The sequence below is a fragment of the Tachysurus fulvidraco genome, chromosome 2, assembly GCF_022655615.1.
Source record: "Tachysurus fulvidraco isolate hzauxx_2018 chromosome 2, HZAU_PFXX_2.0, whole genome shotgun sequence".
NCBI lineage: Eukaryota > Metazoa > Chordata > Actinopteri > Siluriformes > Bagridae > Tachysurus > Tachysurus fulvidraco.
The window spans coordinates 10781921-10789053 of NC_062519.1; positions in this window are offsets into that span (position 1 = coordinate 10781921).

The window sequence follows — 7133 nt, forward strand, 5'->3', positions numbered from 1 at the left end:
ATTGAACTAAATATCATGCAGGATACTAATCCTGACTGAGCTGTGATGGAGAAACCATCTGTCACAGAAATCATCTAAGAAATGTATATCCGGTTATGAAAATATATGAATAATATGAAGAAAAAAAAAAGAAAGAAAAGTAAATATAGAACTGTGTTTGTTCCAACACATATGTAAAACAGCAACTTGTCACTAGGCTTTTAGAGGGGAAGAAAGGTTCCTAAAGAGTGTCTAACATGGTACTTTTTTCTCACAGGAAAGCATTCCGTTTTAGGTTTAAGAAACATATGTAATAACTTTCTGTGATAGCTGTACCCAAGTTTGATGCATGTGAACCAAAGGGCACTGTGACCTCATAATGCAATGTTTGACATCTTGCCTCGAATCAGTGCAAAATCTGCAGTAATTTGCTTAATTTTCAGTTGATTTCTGCAAGCTCACTATAGTTAAATCCTTGAGGGACTGATGTACTGTATAAGGAATTATTAGAGGTTCACCTCAAATGACAACCCAAATAACACGTCTATGTGTTAGATGGAATCTAGAAAGTTTTTTTCATTTGAGGACAAAAAAGGAATCCAGATTAACCTGAAGGTAATTTTAACTGGAAAAGCCAATGTTCCTCACTACATGCAGCTGTTACCTTAACCTTATTCATTTTCAGTTTACTTGCATGGCATACAACCATGATTTGAGTGGCCAAGAAAAAGCAACACCATGACATGCTTTGCTAATCTGACAACAAAGCTAGTATGAAGCCTAGCATGAAACATGTAATCCAATAAACTTTATCCATAGTGATTGATAAATTATTTCATTTATGTTCAGATTTGACCCCTACAAATTTACTTTTAATTTAGTGTCAACTTTTTCTCATCAGACTGTTGAGACAGGCCATGCCCACAACTGACAACAGAAGCAGTCGCTACTCACCCGCAAGAGAAAAACTATACACAACATGAGCAGCTTGCTAGTCTGAAAATAAGGTAAGAAGTAGCTGCTGGTGTGTAATGATTTCTCCCTTTAACTGCTTTTCAGTGTTGTAGAGATTGTGTAAAGCTGGTCTCAGCTCCCCTGCTGTCTGACTAGTTTTAATATGAGTGAGACAGCATGCCTCCCCATCTATTCATATCTGATGTTCTGAGAGAAGTTCTTTATCTGATTTACACAGACCTATTCTAGAAAGGAGATGTGGTCAGCCTTTCTCTTTCTCTATTTATGTCTATCTCTGTTTCTCTCTTTTTTAGGCATAGTTACAGGATGGTGAATATAGTTGTTTGGAGTTTAGAGTTTTTTGGGGATTGATGCTGGCGTTTGAAGACTAACATTAATTCCTTGAAAATTTCAGATCTCAAAGTGTATTACTTCCCAAATTATCTAATGGGTTATGTACAATGCTATCAGTTCTATACAAAGACCCTCTTTAAATGAGCCTCTTCTCACTTGTCTGTAATAACTGAGAAAGAGAACAAGCCAAGGAGAGAAAAGAGAAAGTAGAACTGCATTAAGAGAAGATAATCTAATAATGAAATAATTATGGATGACTCTAGAATTATGTAGTATTATGCCACTCTGTTTAAAGCATCCATCCATCCATTTATACATCCATTTTTTTCCTGCTTATCCAGGCCTGGGTAGCGAGGGCAGCATTCTAAGTAGAGATGTCCAGACATCCCTCTCCCGAGCCTGCAAATCCGCAGGGATTCCCATGTTCTCCCAGGCCAGAAGAAAAATAGAACCTCTCTTCTAGAATCTCTCTAGAAACTGTTTTATCCCTTTTGAACATACCTAAAACACCAACCTAGCATGGCACAGTAACCAGATGCCCAAACCACATCAAATGGCTTCCTTCAATCAAAGAAGCATTGATCATGTTTTGAGATCCCCCCGAATGTCCAAGCTCCTATTTCTAAAGCTGAACCTATACACCCTGCAAAGGAAGTTCATTTCCACTCGTTGTATCCATGACCTCATTCTTATGGGCACTAACCAAAGCTTATGACCATAGGTGAGGGTTGGGACTGAGAGTGACCTATAAATTGATAGCTTTGTCTTTTGGCTCAACTCTGCACTGATCATCTCTCAATCTCTTGCTCAATTCTGTCCTGGCTTGTGAGCAAGAGGTACCTCATTCCCATATTGAATTGACCTTCCCTCCCTTTCTGTATTCAATGTTCATTATTTATTTAAGTTGGCAGACACCCACCACAAAAAATTGAGCAATTGAGGGTTAAGGGCCTTACTCTGTGGCCTAGCAGTGGACACTTGGTGGACCTGGAATTTAAACTCATGACCTGCCAAGCAGTGGACCAACACCTTGACCACTAAGCTACCACTTCTCTCATCACATCCATCCCTAGTTTGCTTGGTAGAATTTCATTTAGCTCATTTTGTCTTAATAGCTCTGTCTTACATTTATAGTATATACAGAGTATGAAAACTAACAATTTATCTGTGAATATGAAAACTAACAATTTATTAAAGTAATGATGATTTATTCTATCAGGAAGCTTCATTTGGCACCCAGAATATAAAACAGTTTCAAACAGTTGTCCTATAGCAGGCTTATCATATCGAATCATTATTAGTTTGGATTAGGGAGATTCTTATGGAGAAAGAAAGAAAATAATATATTTTTATTGTTTAATGAATCTACTTATTTAAAATTACATTTTACATTCTGTAAGCTCAGGCTTGTTTTTTCTATTTCTGTAAAACCATGAAAAATATATTTTTGTATTCCTAATTCTTAATAAAGCTAGAGATACTTGGTAAGACCTGATGTCAATAAAGAGAAAAAATATTTTTTGAACAGCATTTGAATATAAAATTTAGTATATATACATCATATTATACGATATAAAGCAGTGTGTCCTTTTTGCCTTTTTGCATCTAGTCTGCATTGTCAATGAGTGATCTCTGGTTGCTTTGCTGATGCGAGTTGCTGTAAGTGTGAATGTAGCATTAGTCTCAGGAATGGCCTCTGGCTTCACCTAAGGATCCTTCTGCTTTACTTCACCTCCTGTATCCAAGTTCACTGCAGTGTAACTGCTTGTCATTACTTATGTGAAATGTGAAGTGTGAGCTGTTATCATTTTCTAACTCTGCTAACATTTGATCTATTTCATGTCTTGGAATGTAAAGAAGGAACAAAGATACACAGGCTGGCTTTCACATTCAATTAGCGTCAATGTTAGAGAAGCAGCTTATCTAGTATTTTTAATCACTACAGCAGTTTTTTTTTCTCTACAGAGTGTCTATACCAGGCACGTCTCCATAAGCTTAAATGACACAGCAGAAAACAGTGAACCGATTTTGATGATGATCTGATTCCACGGAATGGAACGTGAAGATAAAAGGCTCACACTTTCTTTAACTACTATCTGTTTAACTGATTAACTGGGAATGTTTAGCTTAATTGGGAATGTGTGGTTCTTTTGGGAAAGCTCTGTTCCTGGTATAGTGACCTATTTACTAAGAAGGATTACAGTAAATGTCATTTAAGATTGAAATCAAATAAGGATTTGATTTACACCATGTTTAATTAGTGTTCTGGTACCATCTGAAGTGGGAGGGTCAACTTGTTAGCTAGAGCTTTAATGATATTTATTCAGTAGGCTGGAAACACAGGCAGGTTTTTAGCATTGGAAACTAAAATACAGTACATTATACTAGGCTTGTTAATAGAATCTTAACCCTGTTTAGCAGTACACTGCCATTCCATTCTGCCTGTGAAATGGAAATAGACTTATCAGACATTTTTAATCAGTTTTTTTATCGCTACAAGTCTGACCTAAAATATAATTAATATTATAAATCATCGTTTGGGAAATGTGGTTTTGTGTGTGGTTTTTCTTATAATATATTGGTCATATTGGGCTAAAATAAAAACAGAAATATTTATGAAAAACTATTAATTCTTAAATCTCTGCGTGCAATTAAATACCACTGTGGACATGATAAAGAAATTCAAAGAACATAAATACTTCAAAAACAGGAACAAATTCCTCTTTTCTGGCCTCTGGTACAAAGAGTTCAAGTGTTTTATTGAGACGGCATGTTATGTTGATGTACCAATAAAAGCATGATTAAATTACTATTGTACTATTTTAAGTACAGTGATTATGAGCATGGTATGTATAGATGGATAGCCAGATAGCCAGATATCCAGACAGATTATAGCTTAGTGTTTAAGGTTCTGGGTCACTGATCAGAAGGTCATGGGTTCAAGTATCACCAGGCTGTCAGTGTTGGGCTCTTGAGCGAAGCCTTTGTATCCCTTTCTGATCATATGTTCCTTAAAAATCAGATGATGTGAAAGAAAAGAATGTCACTGTACCATACAATATACATGTGACAATTAAAGTCTTTCTATGTCTTCTGTGTAAGCAGATTGATGGGGGAAAACCCATTTACTGCTCTTCTGTCAAGCCGACAAAGTGCTGTGTTGTAGATTCACTGCACTCAGTAAAGGAAAATCTTAGTCTATGATTCATGCTTGCTTTGATGTGCTCAAAGTGTGAAGTTTTCCAGACCTGTGAGGAAACTCAGGAAAATGGGCTGTTTTCTTTAACAAGTTCTGCCATTGGTTCTTCACTCCCGTTCCCACAAGCCATTGTCACAGCATGTGATGGCAGGGGAAGATAACAGCCTTCATAGTCAACTCCATATGGCTTGTGTCTTACGACTTTTTATCAAGAGTCACAAAGCTCCTGCTGTCTACTGCTGGGACTCGTCCTGTCCCAAAGAAAAAAATCTTAAACATAACAGAAAAGCACATTTGTACTGTATTGTAAGCTCTTCTTCTTAGAGGAGTTTTCTGATACTACATGTGCCGAGTAGTAGCCTATCATCCTGTCTCCTTTCAGCTGCATCCCTACAGGGACTGAAGAACTTTTATAATCAATAACAAATTATTTCTGTCTGTATTTTGTGTATACCACAAGTACTGCTTATGTCCTGATATTAGTGCCCTTATTATATTATTCCTCACAGTGCTGCTTTTGATAAAGAAAACCATGACATGCTCCTCCCCATCTCCCTGCTAGTAGACTGCTGATTCTGGGCTTTCATTCATTCATCTTCATGAGTATTTTATGCTGGTCAGGGGGATTTGAAGCTATACTATGAACACTGGCTGTTCAGAAAAAGAGCCTGGGGTACCAGTCCATCACTGAGCAACATACACTCACACCTTCACACTGTAGGGACAATTTGGCATTTCACATTTATGGCAAGCATATACAGTATGGTTTGCACTGTAAAACGTTTAGAGCTGATACAACAGAAAAGCTCTTGGTATCAATTGTTCTCTACTTAACACTATAAATAATTAGTTCTACTTACTGACATTCTGCCGTCAGCACTGAAATAAATAATTACTTGTGGCAGAATGCTTTTTTGTACCGGACATTCTAAAGCAACTAGATTAAAGTAAATCTATTCAAGTTGTCAGTAAATAAAAAATGTGCAACCACTACATTCCTGTTTCCTTAACAAAGCTTGATGATGGTGTGTGAAAAAAAAATGTCAATCTTGCTAAAGAAAACCCTTTACATTATGGGACGTTTCACAAGCAAAATGACATTCAACACAATCCATGGATAAATAGTGCACAACCATCTGCAGGGCTCACTGGCAGCTTCCTATGTGCTAAAGTTGTCCAACGGCATATTCTACATAAAGTGTACAGAAATGCTACCATCTATTTTTCTGATGAAATCTGAAGCAATCTTTTTTAAATTTTTTTTTATTTATTTTTTTACTCTTCACTTTAAGAAATGTACACATCAATTTTCAGGCCTGGTTCAAGTCAAGTCAAGTCAAGTCAAGTCAAGTCAAGAAGCTTTTATTGTTATTTCAACCATATATAGCTATTGCAGTACATACTGTACTGTAGCAAAATGAGACAACGTTTCTCCAGGATCATGGTGCTACATAAAAACAAAAGACACAAAGTGCAACTGTGCAACCTGGTGCAAACAGTGCAGGACAAGTCAAACAAGACAGACAAGACAGTGCAGGACAGTGGTTGTATCATAATCTGGTAAATAAAGTTTAAAAAAAATGATGAGCTTTTGAATAATCGCTAACAATTGAAATATCATCGTTCCTTATGTATACATGATTCATTGTTGTTCAATTCATCTCCACGTGCAATCCGTGGCCGTGCTGTTATTTTTGATGTTGTTTGTTTTGTTTGTTGTTTTCCATTTCAAAACAGAAATTATGTAGATTACATATTTATCTTTTTGACTGATCAATACGTTATTTGAAGCAATCGTTACTTTGGTGGTCAGAATATTTTAAACTAATTTTGAGAAAAATTTATGCAAATTATTCCCTTGCAGCTGTTTTTCAAGGTCAAACAAATTATAATAACAGTGACTCTGGCGGTGTTATACTTTGTGAGATTCCTCAGTCACGGACAGAAATAAAGTTCACCTTACAATGGCGTTCCTTAAGCCTGGATTAACTAATAATCCAAATATTAATTTTGGAATTTGAAAATTTTAATCCTTTTGCTGGATCCCATGTCGGTTACAGGCTAACACAGCATTTTGCTGCACCATGTGAAGCCCTCTGCTCTATACCTGGTCAGGGGTTTATCCTACATATTAAGACGAAAACAAGATGGTAGGCTTCATATCATGGAATATCCAGAACTTAATCTCCAGGCTCTAGGTATGAACAGGAGAGAAAAGTGAAAGCAAAAGAACCTTTAGTTAAAATCTCCAAAAACATTTATTTATATAATATAATTATAATTATTCATTCATTTTCTACCGCTTATCCAAACTTCTCGTGTCATGGGGAGCCTGTGCCTATCTCAGGCGTCATCGGGCATCAAGGCAGGATACACCCTGGACGAAGTGCCAACCCATCGCAGGGCACACACACACACACACACTCTCATTCACTCACACAATCACACACTACGGACAATTTTCCAGAGATGCCAATCAACCTACCATGCATGCCTTTTCACCGGGGGAGGAAACCGGAGTACCCGGAGGAAACCCCCGAGGCACAGGGAGAACATGCAAACTCCACACACACTTGGCGGAGGTGGGAATCAAACCCCCAACCCAGGAAATTATATTAATTTTTAAATTATATTAATTATATTAATT